General features: G+C 58.7%; 4 long non-coding RNA genes across 4 annotated transcripts; 3 read left to right on the top strand and 1 right to left on the bottom strand.

The window, feature by feature from the left end:
* Nucleotides 1-514: 514 nt before the first annotated feature.
* Nucleotides 515-4,336, bottom strand: LOC311432649. The gene is made up of 2 exons (XR_014690213.1): nucleotides 4,170-4,336; nucleotides 515-1,858 (listed from the first exon to the last, which is right to left on the bottom strand). It is a non-coding gene; the product is annotated as an uncharacterized lncRNA (long non-coding RNA).
* LOC311432655 lies at nucleotides 1,503-3,682 on the top strand. Its single transcript, XR_014690223.1, has 2 exons — nucleotides 1,503-1,627; nucleotides 2,334-3,682. It is a non-coding gene; the product is annotated as an uncharacterized lncRNA (long non-coding RNA).
* A 2,129-nt stretch (nucleotides 4,337-6,465) lies between the features above and the next one.
* LOC311432656 lies at nucleotides 6,466-8,983 on the top strand. Its single transcript, XR_014690224.1, has 2 exons — nucleotides 6,466-8,015; nucleotides 8,726-8,983. It is a non-coding gene; the product is annotated as an uncharacterized lncRNA (long non-coding RNA).
* Nucleotides 8,984-12,839: 3,856 nt separating this feature from the next.
* Nucleotides 12,840-16,440, top strand: LOC311432652. Its single transcript, XR_014690219.1, has 2 exons — nucleotides 12,840-14,389; nucleotides 15,092-16,440. It is a non-coding gene; the product is annotated as an uncharacterized lncRNA (long non-coding RNA).
* Nucleotides 16,441-17,553: the final 1,113 nt, after the last annotated feature.

The following is a 17,553-nucleotide window of genomic DNA, read 5'->3' as shown; positions in this document are numbered from 1 at the left end:
CTCACCGCGGGAGCAGACAAAGACCTCCTGAGGCCGCGGACAAACGGTAAGTTTTAGGGTACAGGAAGGGCCTGTAAGTCGTGCGGGTGGCCGGGGCGGCTGGTAAGTCGCGCAGAGACGTCTGGCGTGCAGCAGAGTCCCCGTGTGGGAGGAGGGTACGCTACAGGCTGACCGATGGAGATGTTGGGGGGGGGGGGGTTTGCTGGCCGCTAGAGCGGCCGCTAGAGATCTTGGGAGTAGATGGAGCAAATGCGAGGTTACCGCTGCGTCCCAGTGTTGGGAGCCAGGACGGACCTGCTAATGACCGCATAAGAAGCAGGAGAAGGGGAAGCGGGCCTCTCAAAATTGTGACAAGGTTACCTGGGTAATAGTAGCAGCTGCTGGAGGGATGTTAAGTGGAGTGGTAATAACTGCGTGTCTTCTTTGTAGGTGTCTGGGTATGTCATGTCGAAAGCATTGGCGTCAGCGTGTGTGTTTGAGACAAAGTGCTGTTGTGAAGTGACTTACGAACACGTTTGGTGGTTGTTTTAAGTGATATATTCTTGTGGCATGAGCGAGGAGCGCAGGGGGCCTCTTTGCGTGACGGCGTGATTGTGCTGGGTGAGCGAGACGCAGCATCGCCGCGAAGCGAGTGCGGCGTTCCGATCCGCGGTCCCGTATCCTCCGCGAGGGGAGCGGCCGGGGACGAACGAAGCGCACGACAGACCGAAAGGAAGTGCTGTTTTATCCAAGGGTTGACTGGTGGTGCCCAATCTATGCGCCCGGCGGTGCATCTCGTAATCCCATTTTTGTTCTTAAATGTTTGGAGCGTGACAAGGAGGAAGGTGGCGGCATTATCTAAGTGACAGTTTAGAAGTTTGGATATATTCGCTGTGGTGTTCGGTCGGTTTCCCAGGTATCGGGGGAGAGGGGCTGACCGATTATCAAAGAGGCAGAACGGAGGGAGTCGCGTCTGCGGTGGTTTGGGCTTGAGCCCTTGGGAATTTGGTTAGAAGGGGGAGAGCGAATTTATTTAGGCCTCAATACCTTTTCAAACCCCCATATCGATGGATCCGTAGGAGTGATTCCTTGTTTTGTGTGAGCTTGCTAACAAAGTGCATGAGAAAAACTGGCACTCGGCTTGAATTTCGGTCCTGCTGAAATGTAAATTTTGTGGAAAAGGTGGTATTGTTTGTCTAGAAGACGGAGGGCTGAGTGCTTCAGGTGTCCTCCCGAAGTCCTGTGGATTTCTCATTGGAACGGGGCTCATCAATCATCTGAAATAGTAACGTTTGTACGTGGACAGAAGAGTTGAATCCCAGAGAACTGGGACATTTGGGAAGAAGATTAGGAAAAGAGAGTGAAAACCTGTCGCTGGACCCCCAGTCACTGGAGCCCCAGGTGCGGCTAATGAGGGTGGGTAGTGATCTGGGCAGCCCCTCCTCATAAAAGGGCTGCACCTGGGCGGGGGTGGCAGCTGCGGGGCTGGTGGAGGAGGAAGGCGATGAGGGGGCTGTAGTTGCAGTTTGTCTGCCTTGCGGCCCCTCTGCTGCTTGGGGCAGCCAAGCTGGGTCCGGAAAGGTCTTTAGAGAAACCTCGGAGCACGGTGAGCTTACTGAGCGTTGCTGGGACCGTGGCAAGGAAGAAGGTGCGTGCAAGCAGGAGTTCCTGGGATCGTGGAAGTCCTGGGCAGCAGGGCTGCCTGTGTGCTGAGGCTGGGTGGGGGAGGACTCGCCGAAAGCTGGGGTGGGCGGCTGGGCGCGCGCAGGCACAGCGAGCCCCGTATGCGAGGAAAGCCCCGCGCGTCTGTGCACGTGCTGTCATTCCTCATGAATCTGAGCGACTCTTCCTGTAACGCCCTTGAGTCGACACACGGCAACTGCAGACGACATGCAGCATTATACAGCAACTAACATTGTACGACCCAAAGGACTGCCTGTCCTCACCCCAGATGCCCTTGAGGGTTTTCACACTGCCCCATACTTCTGCATCAGCTGCCAAGCGCACCCACGTCCTTGAGCAAAAGCAGCCCCATGGACGGCTTTGCCTTTGCCTGAGGCAGGCATAAGTCAGACCGTCTTCACCAGTATGGCTTTTTTTTTTTTTTTTTTTTTTTTTTTTTTTTTTTAATATGCACTGCAAGGACTTTATCCCTTTCTCCGTGTGTAGGAGTTTTCATTGGGCAGGGCTAGCTCGATTGGCAGACTAACCAGGTGGCTGTTGCTACATGTGCCTCCTACCTGGGCAGCCTGCTCTAAGGAACCTGCTTTGGCAGGGGGGTTGGACCCGATGATATTTCGAGGTCCCTTCCAAGCCCTACAATTCTGTGATCTGTGGTGGCTTTACCTTTCTAGGCAGCTGACGAACTCCACCGCAACAGCTCTCTCACTCCCCTTCCTCAGAAGAGGAGGGGAAGAAGAAAAGGAAAGGAACAACTCGTGGGTTGAGATAAGGATAATTTAATTAAAGGAAAAAAAAATATCAAGGGAAAACTGTTATTAAATAATTCCCCTAAAGGGAAAGGGGGGAAAAAAAAAAAAAAGGAAAACAAAAGTAAAGGCTGTGTGGAAGTGCAGAGGAAAGAAATTACTCTCTACTTCCCCCCAGTGAGCGATGCTTGAGCACGTCCTTGAAGCAGGGCCTCAATGCACATAGCCGTTGTTCGGGAGGACAGATGTTCTCCCCACGAGAGCCCACCCCTCCCCTCTTCTTCCACTTTTATTGCTGAGTGTGACGCCATACGGTATGTATGGAATAGCCCTTCGGTTGCTTTACGTCAGCTGCCCTGCTGATGTTCCTTCCTCCCCTCTCGCCCACCCCCAGGCCTGCTGGCTCGGGGCGGGGGTTGAGGGAATCCTGACCCTGTGCCACTATTGCTCAGCAGTAGACACAACTCTGGTGCGATACCAGTGCCGTTCTAGCTACAAGTGCAGAGCACAGCACCGTGTGGGCTGCCGCAGGGAAAGTTATCTCCGTCCCAGCCACACCCAGTACAGCACCCCAACGGTTGAATGTCTCAGCACCCATTGCTTTCAGCGTACTCTTTGTCAGTCTGTTGTTGTTTGTTTGTTTGTTTGTTTGTTTGTTTTCCCTGGACGCTGGTGCAGGAGAAGGGATGTGGTATACCCATTCAATGCCATGCTCTTTGGTCCAGGTGTTTATGAGGTCATTGTGGAAATGAATCCCATTGCCTGATTCAATTATTTCTGGCGTGCCGGGTTGACATGGGACTGTGAGAAAACGTTGCGTCTTTGCAGTAGAATGTGTTTTTGCAGTGGAAAATTCCACTAGGCTTGCATATCCAGAAGTGCTTGTGCAGGCACGACAGCAGCCCAGCAGTGGAGAGTACGCTAAGCAGATAAGGGGAAGGTTCCCACTGTCCCAAAATACGGAGGACGGGTAAGAAAAGCAGGGCGAGCAGTGCAAAATCACTGAAAGCAAAAGATCGTGGGCCCTGTGGTCACAAGAGAAGATGGGGCGGAAGGAGAAATTAACGGTTGGTCAAGTAAAACTGGACCTGTGCGGTACAGTGACAAGCGTTGAGTAGCTCGTGAACCTGTTGCACTCAGCCAGGGAGGAAACGGGAGGAATCAAGCCTTGGGTAAGAGGGTTATAATATAAGGTTATGATATACTTTTGCTGGTTGCTCCCGCTTGCAGGACCCCCGCCGCTGCAATCGTGAATAAAACAGCTTTGCAGAAGACCCCGTCCGAGCAAGTTATTTCTTTATTGATTTATAATTATTATATTCTTTCTTTTTTTCCTCCCCTCACAAGACTTGCCTTTCAAAGCCCAGGACGGTGTTCCGGGTGGAAAGCTACGTCTCCAGCCGTGCAGTGGCTGCTTCCAGCACCCCAAGCACACGGCGCTCGCCAGCTTCACGGGAGCAGGTTCTGTAGCGGGGGGGTGGGGGGGGAGGAGGGGAAGGCGACAGGGCCTGGCCGCGATGCCGGGGCAGGGGGAGCCCCTGCAGCTGCCGAGCTTCAGCACAGCTCAGCGCCACGCAGCCGTTTCCTCGCTGCCTCAATCTCACCCCTCCGGGAAAGGGGGGAGAATCGGGGGTGGGGTGGGGTGGGTAACGCGTGCCGGCTGAGATAAAGACAGTTCAATAGGACAGAAAATTAAGAGAAAGTAATGACAACAACGTGCACGCAGGCACCGAACTCCTGATGCACGCTGCAGTTGCTCACCACACGCGTGTCCGACGGCCCAGCCGCTTCCTGAGCAGCAGCCGCCCCCCGGCCATCCTTCCCGGCCGGTGCTCCGCGTGATGGCGTGCGTTCCGGACAGCCCTTTGTGGCCAGCTCGGGTCGCTGTCCCGCTCGCGTCTCCTCCCGGCTCCCGGGGCACACACAGCGTCTCCCCTCCGGCTCGAGCGCGCCCAGAGCTCGCGGCCCCTCCTCGTGCGGCGGCTCCGCTCCGCTCCGCTCCGCCGGTCCCCCGGTCGCCGGGCCGAGCCCCGCGGCCCCGTGCCTCGCTCCGGAGGCGTCCGCAGGCGCTGAACGGCAGGGCGGAGGACCCCCGCCGGCGGCAGCGTCGTGCCGCGCCCGGCCGGCCGGGCCCTCCCGGCCACAGCTTCCCCGGCCGGCCGGCCGGCCGCGCGCAGCTCCCGCGGCGCTGCTCGGTGCCGCCGGGGCGGGCGGCCTGGGGCCCCGGCCAATGAGGCGGCAGCTAGCGGCGCGGCTCCGGGGAGATGGGCGGGGCATGCAAATCCCGCCGGAGGGGAGGGGGCGGGAGGGCGGGCGAAGGTAAGGGGCGGGGCGACTGCGAGGAGAGGCGGAGCTGCGCCAATGAGCGCGGAGCGAAGGCCGGGCGCAGAGGCTTCGTGGGCGGGGCCCGCGGCCGGCGAGGCGAGGCGAGGCGCGGCGCGGGGAGGGAGAGGCGGTGCGCGGGGCGGGGCATGCAAATCGGTCGCGGGGCCCGGCTAATCGGGCGCTTGGGGGCCCGAACGGGCCGCTGGGAGGCCCCGGCGACGCGGCGGCGGGGCGCTTGGGGGTCGCGGCCGCGAGCGGAGCGTCGGCGAGGGCGGGCGAGGGCGGCGGGTTGAGGCCCGGGAGGGCGGGGGCGGGCGGTGGAGCGGTGGCCGTGAGGTCGGGGTGGTGGGCGCGGGAGCGGGTGTCGCGGGGGAGGCGGCGGTCGGCATCGCTTCTCGGCCTTTTGGCTAAGATCAAGTGTAGTATCTGTTCTTATCAGTTTAATATCTGATACGTCCTCGATGAGAGGACTTTATATTAAACGGATTTTTGGGCTCGGGAGTTGGATCCGGAGCTTGCTCCCTCCGCTCCGCGCATCGTCCCGGTATTGCAGTACCTCCGGGAACGGTGCACCTCCCTCGGGAGGTTGCTGTGGCTGTGCAAAGACAGAGCTGGCAGGCGGGTGTTGGGCGGGGGTTCGCGCGGCGCTTCCGCGGCGCGGGACGGGGCAGCGGCCCCTGAGCAGCCGCCGCCCGGCCGCCGCAGGCTTCCCGGCTCCGCGGGGGGCTCGGCGCGGCCCGGCCCGGCCCAGCGCAGCGCGTGCGCTCGCTTCCCGCCTCGCTGCCCCTTGCACGGGGCGGAACGGCTCTCTGCCCCCTCGCGCTCCCGCCAGCGCATGCCGCCCCTTTGCGCTGGGGAAGCGGCCGCCTCCAGTGGCCGGGGCGGCCCGGGGCGCGGCGGGGGCAGCATGGTTCTGAAGGTTTTCTTTGGCTTGCAGCTGGCGCTGGCGACAGAGGCACTTAGGAGAATCGCATCAGGTAGAGAGAGAGCGCTGACAGCATAGCATGCCACTAGGATGCTACCTGGTGTCTCTGCCAACTACGCTGCGTTGTGCAAAATAACTAAAGCCAGAAGCCTTGGGCCCCTTACCGAGGTCAGTCTCTTATTAATAAGAGTGGGAGCCTGCCTTAAGAAACTGGCAGAAACCGGTCCTGCGGATGGGCAGGAGCCAAGGAGCAACCGACTCTGCGCAAAGACAAGAGGTCAACTAGCGGGGACGAGGAAGAGCCACCAACCTTCGTCCCCATGACCCCCGACGACCGCCACCGGGAGACACTGCGCAAGCGCGGGTGGGGGGTGCCTGTGGAAATGACTTCTTGAACTACTTTTACCGTGAGGCGGGGACGGGTTGTGAATACGTATAGGCGCGCTGTGAAACTTCGTGCAAATGTATCTCTTTGCTGGCTGCGTATAACCGCGGCAAATTGCCGCGTGCGCTGCACACGACCTTGGCGGGACCATCCCCCCGTGCTGCCCAGCGCTGAATAAACAGACCTACTTTTGCAGTCTTACTGATTGTGGACTCTGTTTGCCGCAAGGCAGTTTGGCGAGCCGGCCGGGAGAGACGTTCCGCTCGGCTGCGGGATCGGCTGCGGAGCGGACGCCCCTAGGTGCACCCCGAGCATTTTCCTCGGGGGAGCCTCCGCTCTGAGCCGCTCACCGCGGGAGCAGACAAAGACCTCCTGAGGCCGCGGACAAACGGTAAGTTTTAGGGTACAGGAAGGGCCTGTAAGTCGTGCGGGTGGCCGGGGCGGCTGGTAAGTCGCGCAGAGACGTCTGGCGTGCAGCAGAGTCCCCGTGTGGGAGGAGGGTACGCTACAGGCTGACCGATGGAGATGTTGGGGGGGGGGGGGTTTGCTGGCCGCTAGAGCGGCCGCTAGAGATCTTGGGAGTAGATGGAGCAAATGCGAGGTTACCGCTGCGTCCCAGTGTTGGGAGCCAGGACGGACCTGCTAATGACCGCATAAGAAGCAGGAGAAGGGGAAGCGGGCCTCTCAAAATTGTGACAAGGTTACCTGGGTAATAGTAGCAGCTGCTGGAGGGATGTTAAGTGGAGTGGTAATAACTGCGTGTCTTCTTTGTAGGTGTCTGGGTATGTCATGTCGAAAGCATTGGCGTCAGCGTGTGTGTTTGAGACAAAGTGCTGTTGTGAAGTGACTTACGAACACGTTTGGTGGTTGTTTTAAGTGATATATTCTTGTGGCATGAGCGAGGAGCGCAGGGGGCCTCTTTGCGTGACGGCGTGATTGTGCTGGGTGAGCGAGACGCAGCATCGCCGCGAAGCGAGTGCGGCGTTCCGATCCGCGGTCCCGTATCCTCCGCGAGGGGAGCGGCCGGGGACGAACGAAGCGCACGACAGACCGAAAGGAAGTGCTGTTTTATCCAAGGGTTGACTGGTGGTGCCCAATCTATGCGCCCGGCGGTGCATCTCGTAATCCCATTTTTGTTCTTAAATGTTTGGAGCGTGACAAGGAGGAAGGTGGCGGCATTATCTAAGTGACAGTTTAGAAGTTTGGATATATTCGCTGTGGTGTTCGGTCGGTTTCCCAGGTATCGGGGGAGAGGGGCTGACCGATTATCAAAGAGGCAGAACGGAGGGAGTCGCGTCTGCGGTGGTTTGGGCTTGAGCCCTTGGGAATTTGGTTAGAAGGGGGAGAGCGAATTTATTTAGGCCTCAATACCTTTTCAAACCCCCATATCGATGGATCCGTAGGAGTGATGCCTTGTTTTGTGTGAGCTTGCTAACAAAGTGCATGAGAAAAACTGGCACTCGGCTTGAATTTCGGTCCTGCTGAAATGTAAATTTTGTGGAAAAGGTGGTATTGTTTGTCTAGAAGACGGAGGGCTGAGTGCTTCAGGTGTCCTCCCGAAGTCCTGTGGATTTCTCATTGGAACGGGGCTCGTCAATCATCTGAAATAGTAACGTTTGTACGTGGACAGAAGAGTTGAATCCCAGAGAACTGGGACATTTGGGAAGAAGATTAGGAAAAGAGAGTAAAAACCTGTCGCTGGACCCCCAGTCACTGGAGCCCCAGGTGCGGCTAATGAGGGTGGGTAGTGATCTGGGCAGCCCCTCCTCATAAAAGGGCTGCACCTGGGCGGGGGTGGCAGCTGCGGGGCTGGTGGAGGAGGAAGGCGATGAGGGGGCTGTAGTTGCAGTTTGTCTGCCTTGCGGCCCCTCTGCTGCTTGGGGCAGCCAAGCTGGGTCCGGAAAGGTCTTTAGAGAAACCTCGGAGCACGGTGAGCTTACTGAGCGTTGCTGGGACCGTGGCAAGGAAGAAGGTGCATGCAAGCAGGAGTTCCTGGGATCGTGGAAGTCCTGGGCAGCAGGGCTGCCTGTGTGCTGAGGCTGGGTGGGGGAGGACTCGCCGAAAGCTGGGGTGGGCGGCTGGGCGCGCGCAGGCACAGCGAGCCCCGTATGCGAGGAAAGCCCCGCGCGTCTGTGCACGTGCTGTCATTCCTCATGAATCTGAGCGACTCTTCCTGTAACGCCCTTGAGTCGACACACGGCAACTGCAGACGACATGCAGCATTATACAGCAACTAACATTGTACGACCCAAAGGACTGCCTGTCCTCACCCCAGATGCCCTTGAGGGTTTTCACACTGCCCCATACTTCTGCATCAGCTGCCAAGCGCACCCACGTCCTTGAGCAAAAGCAGCCCCATGGACGGCTTTGCCTTTGCCTGAGGCAGGCATAAGTCAGACCGTCTTCACCAGTATGGCTTTTTTTTTTTTTTTTTTTTTTTTTTTTTTTTTTTTTTTAATATGCACTGCAAGGACTTTATCCCTTTCTCCGTGTGTAGGAGTTTTCATTGGGCAGGGCTAGCTCGATTGGCAGACTAACCAGGTGGCTGTTGCTACATGTGCCTCCTACCTGGGCAGCCTGCTCTAAGGAACCTGCTTTGGCAGGGGGGTTGGACCCGATGATATTTCGAGGTCCCTTCCAAGCCCTACAATTCTGTGATCTGTGGTGGCTTTACCTTTCTAGGCAGCTGACGAACTCCACCGCAACAGCTCTCTCACTCCCCTTCCTCAGAAGAGGAGGGGAAGAAGAAAAGGAAAGGAACAACTCGTGGGTTGAGATAAGGATAATTTAATTAAAGGAAAAAAAAATATCAAGGGAAAACTGTTATTAAATAATTCCCCTAAAGGGAAAGGGGGGAAAAAAAAAAAAAAGGAAAACAAAAGTAAAGGCTGTGTGGAAGTGCAGAGGAAAGAAATTACTCTCTACTTCCCCCCAGTGAGCGATGCTTGAGCACGTCCTTGAAGCAGGGCCTCAATGCACATAGCCGTTGTTCGGGAGGACAGATGTTCTCCCCACGAGAGCCCACCCCTCCCCTCTTCTTCCACTTTTATTGCTGAGTGTGACGCCATACGGTATGTATGGAATAGCCCTTCGGTTGCTTTACGTCAGCTGCCCTGCTGATGTTCCTTCCTCCCCTCTCGCCCACCCCCAGGCCTGCTGGCTCGGGGCGGGGGTTGAGGGAATCCTGACCCTGTGCCACTATTGCTCAGCAGTAGACACAACTCTGGTGCGATACCAGTGCCGTTCTAGCTACAAGTGCAGAGCACAGCACCGTGTGGGCTGCCGCGGGGAAAGTTATCTCCGTCCCAGCCACACCCAGTACAGCACCCCAACGGTTGAATGTCTCAGCACCCATTGCTTTCAGCGTACTCTTTGTCAGTCTGTTGTTGTTTGTTTGTTTGTTTGTTTGTTTTCCCTGGACGCTGGTGCAGGAGAAGGGATGTGGTATACCCATTCAATGCCATGCTCTTTGGTCCAGGTGTTTATGAGGTCATTGTGGAAATGAATCCCATTGCCTGATTCAATTATTTCTGGCGTGCCGGGTTGACATGGGACTGTGAGAAAACGTTGCGTCTTTGCAGTAGAATGTGTTTTTGCAGTGGAAAATTCCACTAGGCTTGCATATCCAGAAGTGCTTGTGCAGGCACGACAGCAGCCCAGCAGTGGAGAGTACGCTAAGCAGATAAGGGGAAGGTTCCCACTGTCCCAAAATACGGAGGACGGGTAAGAAAAGCAGGGCGAGCAGTGCAAAATGACTGAAAGCAAAAGATCGTGGGCCCTGTGGTCACAAGAGAAGATGGGGCGGAAGGAGAAATTAACGGTTGGTCAAGTAAAACTGGACCTGTGCGCTACAGTGACAAGCGTTGAGTAGCTCGTGAACCTGTTGCACTCAGCCAGGGAGGAAACGGGAGGAATCAAGCCTTGGGTAAGAGGGTTATAATATAAGGTTATGATATACTTTTGCTGGTTGCTCCCGCTTGCAGGACCCCCGCCGCTGCAATCGTGAATAAAACAGCTTTGCAGAAGACCCCGTCCGAGCAAGTTATTGATTTATTTATTTATTTATAATTATTATATTCTTTCTTTTTTTCCTCCCCTCACAAGACTTGCCTTTCGAAGCCCAGGACGGTGTTCCGGGTGGAAAGCTACGTTTCCAGCCGTGCAGTGGCTGCTTCCAGCACCCCAAGCACACGGCGCTCGCCAGCTTCACGGGAGCAGGTTCTGTAGCGGGGCAGGTTCTGTAGCGGGGCGGCCCTTCAGCTGCCGGGGGGGGAGGAGGGGAAGCGACAGGGCCTGGCCGCGATGCCGGGGCAGGGGGAGCCCCTGCAGCTGCTGAGCTTCAGCACAGCTCAGCGCCACGCAGCCGTTTCCTCGCTGCCTCAATCTCACCCCTCCGGGAAAGGGGGGAGAATCGGGGGTGGGGTGGGTAACGCGTGCCGGCTGAGATAAAGACAGTTCAATAGGACAGAAAATTAAGAGAAAGTAATGACAACAACGTGCACGCAGGCACCGAACTCCTGATGCACGCTGCAGTTGCTCACCACACGCGTGTCCGACGGCCCAGCCGCTTCCTGAGCAGCAGCCGCCCCCCGGCCATCCTTCCCGGCCGGTGCTCCGCGTGATGGCGTGCGTTCCGGACAGCCCTTTGTGGCCAGCTCGGGTCGCTGTCCCGCTCGCGTCTCCTCCCGGCTCCCGGGGCACACACAGCGTCTCCTCTCCGGCTCGAGCGCGCCCAGAGCTCGCGGCCCCTCCTCGTGCGGCGGCTCCGCTCCGCTCCGCCGGTCCCCCGGTCGCCGGGCCGAGCCCCGCGGCCCCGTGCCTCGCTCCGGAGGCGTCCGCAGGCGCTGAACGGCAGGGCGGAGGACCCCCGCCGGCGGCAGCGTCGTGCCGCGCCCGGCCGGCCGGGCCCTCCCGGCCACAGCTTCCCCGGCCGGCCGGCCGGCCGCGCGCAGCTCCCGCGGCGCTGCTCGGTGCCGCCGGGGCGGGCGGCCTGGGGCCCCGGCCAATGAGGCGGCAGCTAGCGGCGCGGCTCCGGGGAGATGGGCGGGGCATGCAAATCCCGCCGGAGGGGAGGGGGCGGGAGGGCGGGCGAAGGTAAGGGGCGGGGCGACTGCGAGGAGAGGCGGAGCTGCGCCAATGAGCGCGGAGCGAAGGCCGGGCGCAGAGGCTTCGTGGGCGGGGCCCGCGGCCGGCGAGGCGCGGGGCGGGGCATGCAAATCGGTCGCGGGGCCCGGCTAATCGGGCGCTTGGGGGCCCGAACGGGCCGCTGGGAGGCCCCGGCGACGCGGCGGCGGGGCGCTTGGGGGTCGCGGCCGCGAGCGGAGCGTCGGCGAGGGCGGGCGAGGGCGGCGGGTTGAGGCCCGGGAGGGCGGGGGCGGGCGGTGGAGCGGTGGCCGTGAGGTCGGGGTGGTGGGCGCGGGAGCGGGTGTCGCGGGGGAGGCGGCGGTCGGCATCGCTTCTCGGCCTTTTGGCTAAGATCAAGTGTAGTATCTGTTCTTATCAGTTTAATATCTGATACGTCCTCGATGAGAGGACTTTATATTAAACGGATTTTTGGGCTCGGGAGTTGGATCCGGAGCTTGCTCCCTCCGCTCCGCGCATCGTCCCGGTATTGCAGTACCTCCGGGAACGGTGCACCTCCCTCGGGAGGTTGCTGTGGCTGTGCAAAGACAGAGCTGGCAGGCGGGTGTTGGGCGGGGGTTCGCGCGGCGCTTCCGCGGCGCGGGACGGGGCAGCGGCCCCTGAGCAGCCGCCGCCCGGCCGCCGCAGGCTTCCCGGCTCCGCGGGGGGCTCGGCGCGGCCCGGCCCGGCCCAGCGCAGCGCGTGCGCTCGCTTCCCGCCTCGCTGCCCCTTGCACGGGGCGGAACGGCTCTCTGCCCCCTCGCGCTCCCGCCAGCGCATGCCGCCCCTTTGCGCTGGGGAAGCGGCCGCCTCCAGTGGCCGGGGCGGCCCGGGGCGCGGCGGGGGCAGCATGGTTCTGAAGGTTTTCTTTGGCTTGCAGCTGGCGCTGGCGACAGAGGCACTTAGGAGAATCGCATCAGGTAGAGAGAGAGCGCTGACAGCATAGCATGCCACTAGGATGCTACCTGGTGTCTCTGCCAACTACGCTGCGTTGTGCAAAATAACTAAAGCCAGAAGCCTTGGGCCCCTTACCGAGGTCAGTCTCTTATTAATAAGAGTGGGAGCCTGCCTTAAGAAACTGGCAGAAACCGGTCCTGCGGATGGGCAGGAGCCAAGGAGCAACCGACTCTGCGCAAAGACAAGAGGTCAACTAGCGGGGACGAGGAAGAGCCACCAACCTTCGTCCCCATGACCCCCGACGACCGCCACCGGGAGACACTGCGCAAGCGCGGGTGGGGGGTGCCTGTGGAAATGACTTCTTGAACTACTTTTACCGTGAGGCGGGGACGGGTTGTGAATACGTATAGGCGCGCTGTGAAACTTCGTGCAAATGTATCTCTTTGCTGGCTGCGTATAACCGCGGCAAATTGCCGCGTGCGCTGCACACGACCTTGGCGGGACCATCCCCCCGTGCTGCCCAGCGCTGAATAAACAGACCTACTTTTGCAGTCTTACTGATTGTGGACTCTGTTTGCCGCAAGGCAGTTTGGCGAGCCGGCCGGGAGAGACGTTCCGCTCGGCTGCGGGATCGGCTGCGGAGCGGACGCCCCTAGGTGCACCCCGAGCATTTTCCTCGGGGGAGCCTCCGCTCTGAGCCGCTCACCGCGGGAGCAGACAAAGACCTCCTGAGGCCGCGGACAAACGGTAAGTTTTAGGGTACAGGAAGGGCCTGTAAGTCGTGCGGGTGGCCGGGGCGGCTGGTAAGTCGCGCAGAGACGTCTGGCGTGCAGCAGAGTCCCCGTGTGGGAGGAGGGTACGCTACAGGCTGACCGATGGAGATGTTGGGGGGGGGGGGGTTTGCTGGCCGCTAGAGCGGCCGCTAGAGATCTTGGGAGTAGATGGAGCAAATGCGAGGTTACCGCTGCGTCCCAGTGTTGGGAGCCAGGACGGACCTGCTAATGACCGCATAAGAAGCAGGAGAAGGGGAAGCGGGCCTCTCAAAATTGTGACAAGGTTACCTGGGTAATAGTAGCAGCTGCTGGAGGGATGTTAAGTGGAGTGGTAATAACTGCGTGTCTTCTTTGTAGGTGTCTGGGTATGTCATGTCGAAAGCATTGGCGTCAGCGTGTGTGTTTGAGACAAAGTGCTGTTGTGAAGTGACTTACGAACACGTTTGGTGGTTGTTTTAAGTGATATATTCTTGTGGCATGAGCGAGGAGCGCAGGGGGCCTCTTTGCGTGACGGCGTGATTGTGCTGGGTGAGCGAGACGCAGCATCGCCGCGAAGCGAGTGCGGCGTTCCGATCCGCGGTCCCGTATCCTCCGCGAGGGGAGCGGCCGGGGACGAACGAAGCGCACGACAGACCGAAAGGAAGTGCTGTTTTATCCAAGGGTTGACTGGTGGTGCCCAATCTATGCGCCCGGCGGTGCATCTCGTAATCCCATTTTTGTTCTTAAATGTTTGGAGCGTGACAAGGAGGAAGGTGGCGGCATTATCTAAGTGACAGTTTAGAAGTTTGGATATATTCGCTGTGGTGTTCGGTCGGTTTCCCAGGTATCGGGGGAGAGGGGCTGACCGATTATCAAAGAGGCAGAACGGAGGGAGTCGCGTCTGCGGTGGTTTGGGCTTGAGCCCTTGGGAATTTGGTTAGAAGGGGGAGAGCGAATTTATTTAGGCCTCAATACCTTTTCAAACCCCCATATTGATGGATCCGTAGGAGTGATGCCTTGTTTTGTGTGAGCTTGCTAACAAAGTGCATGAGAAAAACTGGCACTCGGCTTGAATTTCGGTCCTGCTGAAATGTAAATTTTGTGGAAAAGGTGGTATTGTTTGTCTAGAAGACGGAGGGCTGAGTGCTTCAGGTGTCCTCCCGAAGTCCTGTGGATTTCTCATTGGAACGGGGCTCGTCAATCATCTGAAATAGTAACGTTTGTACGTGGACAGAAGAGTTGAATCCCAGAGAACTGGGACATTTGGGAAGAAGATTAGGAAAAGAGAGTAAAAACCTGTCGCTGGACCCCCAGTCACTGGAGCCCCAGGTGCGGCTAATGAGGGTGGGTAGTGATCTGGGCAGCCCCTCCTCATAAAAGGGCTGCACCTGGGCGGGGGTGGCAGCTGCGGGGCTGGTGGAGGAGGAAGGCGATGAGGGGGCTGTAGTTGCAGTTTGTCTGCCTTGCGGCCCCTCTGCTGCTTGGGGCAGCCAAGCTGGGTCCGGAAAGGTCTTTAGAGAAACCTCGGAGCACGGTGAGCTTACTGAGCGTTGCTGGGACCGTGGCAAGGAAGAAGGTGCGTGCAAGCAGGAGTTCCTGGGATCGTGGAAGTCCTGGGCAGCAGGGCTGCCTGTGTGCTGAGGCTGGGTGGGGGAGGACTCGCCGAAAGCTGGGGTGGGCGGCTGGGCGCGCGCAGGCACAGCGAGCCCCGTATGCGAGGAAAGCCCCGCGCGTCTGTGCACGTGCTGTCATTCCTCATGAATCTGAGCGACTCTTCCTGTAACGCCCTTGAGTCGACACACGGCAACTGCAGACGACATGCAGCATTATACAGCAACTAACATTGTACGACCCAAAGGACTGCCTGTCCTCACCCCAGATGCCCTTGAGGGTTTTCACACTGCCCCATACTTCTGCATCAGCTGCCAAGCGCACCCACGTCCTTGAGCAAAAGCAGCCCCATGGACGGCTTTGCCTTTGCCTGAGGCAGGCATAAGTCAGACCGTCTTCACCAGTATGGCTTTTTTTTTTTTTTTTTTTTTTTTTTTTTTTAATATGCACTGCAAGGACTTTATCCCTTTCTCCGTGTGTAGGAGTTTTCATTGGGCAGGGCTAGCTCGATTGGCAGACTAACCAGGTGGCTGTTGCTACATGTGCCTCCTACCTGGGCAGCCTGCTCTAAGGAACCTGCTTTGGCAGGGGGGTTGGACCCGATGATATTTCGAGGTCCCTTCCAAGCCCTACAATTCTGTGATCTGTGGTGGCTTTACCTTTCTAGGCAGCTGACGAACTCCACCGCAACAGCTCTCTCACTCCCCTTCCTCAGAAGAGGAGGGGAAGAAGAAAAGGAAAGGAACAACTCGTGGGTTGAGATAAGGATAATTTAATTAAAGGAAAAAAAAATATCAAGGGAAAACTGTTATTAAATAATTCCCCTAAAGGGAAAGGGGGGAAAAAAAAAAAAAAGGAAAACAAAAGTAAAGGCTGTGTGGAAGTGCAGAGGAAAGAAATTACTCTCTACTTCCCCCCAGTGAGCGATGCTTGAGCACGTCCTTGAAGCAGGGCCTCAATGCACATAGCCGTTGTTCGGGAGGACAGATGTTCTCCCCACGAGAGCCCACCCCTCCCCTCTTCTTCCACTTTTATTGCTGAGTGTGACGCCATACGGTATGTATGGAATAGCCCTTCGGTTGCTTTACGTCAGCTGCCCTGCTGATGTTCCTTCCTCCCCTCTCGCCCACCCCCAGGCCTGCTGGCTCGGGGCGGGGGTTGAGGGAATCCTGACCCTGTGCCACTATTGCTCAGCAGTAGACACAACTCTGGTGCGATACCAGTGCCGTTCTAGCTACAAGTGCAGAGCACAGCACCGTGTGGGCTGCCGCGGGGAAAGTTATCTCCGTCCCAGCCACACCCAGTACAGCACCCCAACGGTTGAATGTCTCAGCACCCATTGCTTTCAGCGTACTCTTTGTCAGTCTGTTGTTGTTTGTTTGTTTGTTTGTTTGTTTGTTTTCCCTGGACGCTGGTGCAGGAGAAGGGATGTGGTATACCCATTCAATGCCATGCTCTTTGGTCCAGGTGTTTATGAGGTCATTGTGGAAATGAATCCCATTGCCTGATTCAATTATTTCTGGCGTGCCGGGTTGACATGGGACTGTGAGAAAACGTTGCGTCTTTGCAGTAGAATGTGTTTTTGCAGTGGAAAATTCCACTAGGCTTGCATATCCAGAAGTGCTTGTGCAGGCACGACAGCAGCCCAGCAGTGGAGAGTACGCTAAGCAGATAAGGGGAAGGTTCCCACTGTCCCAAAATACGGAGGACGGGTAAGAAAAGCAGGGCGAGCAGTGCAAAATGACTGAAAGCAAAAGATCGTGGGCCCTGTGGTCACAAGAGAAGATGGGGCGGAAGGAGAAATTAACGGTTGGTCAAGTAAAACTGGACCTGTGCGGTACAGTGACAAGCGTTGAGTAGCTCGTGAACCTGTTGCACTCAGCCAGGGAGGAAACGGGAGGAATCAAGCCTTGGGTAAGAGGGTTATAATATAAGGTTATGATATACTTTTGCTGGTTGCTCCCGCTTGCAGGACCCCCGCCGCTGCAATCGTGAATAAAACAGCTTTGCAGAAGACCCCGTCCGAGCAAGTTATTGATTTATTTATTTATTTATAATTATTATATTCTTTCTTTTTTTCCTCCCCTCACAAGACTTGCCTTTCGAAGCCCAGGACGGTGTTCCGGGTGGAAAGCTACGTTTCCAGCCGTGCAGTGGCTGCTTCCAGCACCCCAAGCACACGGCGCTCGCCAGCTTCACGGGAGCAGGTTCTGTAGCGGGGCAGGTTCTGTAGCGGGGCGGCCCTTCAGCTGCCGGGGGGGGAGGAGGGGAAGCGACAGGGCCTGGCCGCGATGCCGGGGCAGGGGGAGCCCCTGCAGCTGCTGAGCTTCAGCACAGCTCAGCGCCACGCAGCCGTTTCCTCGCTGCCTCAATCTCACCCCTCCGGGAAAGGGGGGAGAATCGGGGGTGGGGTGGGTAACGCGTGCCGGCTGAGATAAAGACAGTTCAATAGGACAGAAAATTAAGAGAAAGTAATGACAACAACGTGCACGCAGGCACCGAACTCCTGATGCACGCTGCAGTTGCTCACCACACGCGTGTCCGACGGCCCAGCCGCTTCCTGAGCAGCAGCCGCCCCCCGGCCATCCTTCCCGGCCGGTGCTCCGCGTGATGGCGTGCGTTCCGGACAGCCCTTTGTGGCCAGCTCGGGTCGCTGTCCCGCTCGCGTCTCCTCCCGGCTCCCGGGGCACACACAGCGTCTCCTCTCCGGCTCGAGCGCGCCCAGAGCTCGCGGCCCCTCCTCGTGCGGCGGCTCCGCTCCGCTCCGCCGGTCCCCCGGTCGCCGGGCCGAGCCCCGCGGCCCCGTGCCTCGCTCCGGAGGCGTCCGCAGGCGCTGAACGGCAGGGCGGAGGACCCCCGCCGGCGGCAGCGTCGTGCCGCGCCCGGCCGGCCGGGCCCTCCCGGCCACAGCTTCCCCGGCCGGCCGGCCGGCCGCGCGCAGCTCCCGCGGCGCTGCTCGGTGCCGCCGGGGCGGGCGGCCTGGGGCCCCGGCCAATGAGGCGGCAGCTAGCGGCGCGGCTCCGGGGAGATGGGCGGGGCATGCAAATCCCGCCGGAGGGGAGGGGGCGGGAGGGCGGGCGAAGGTAAGGGGCGGGGCGACTGCGAGGAGAGGCGGAGCTGCGCCAATGA

The sequence above is a fragment of the Aythya ferina genome, assembly GCF_964211825.1.
Source record: "Aythya ferina genome assembly, chromosome: 2".
Lineage (NCBI taxonomy): Eukaryota > Metazoa > Chordata > Aves > Anseriformes > Anatidae > Aythya > Aythya ferina.
Note: the sequence above shows the minus strand (reverse complement) of the source record. Positions and strands in the feature narration are given on the sequence as shown.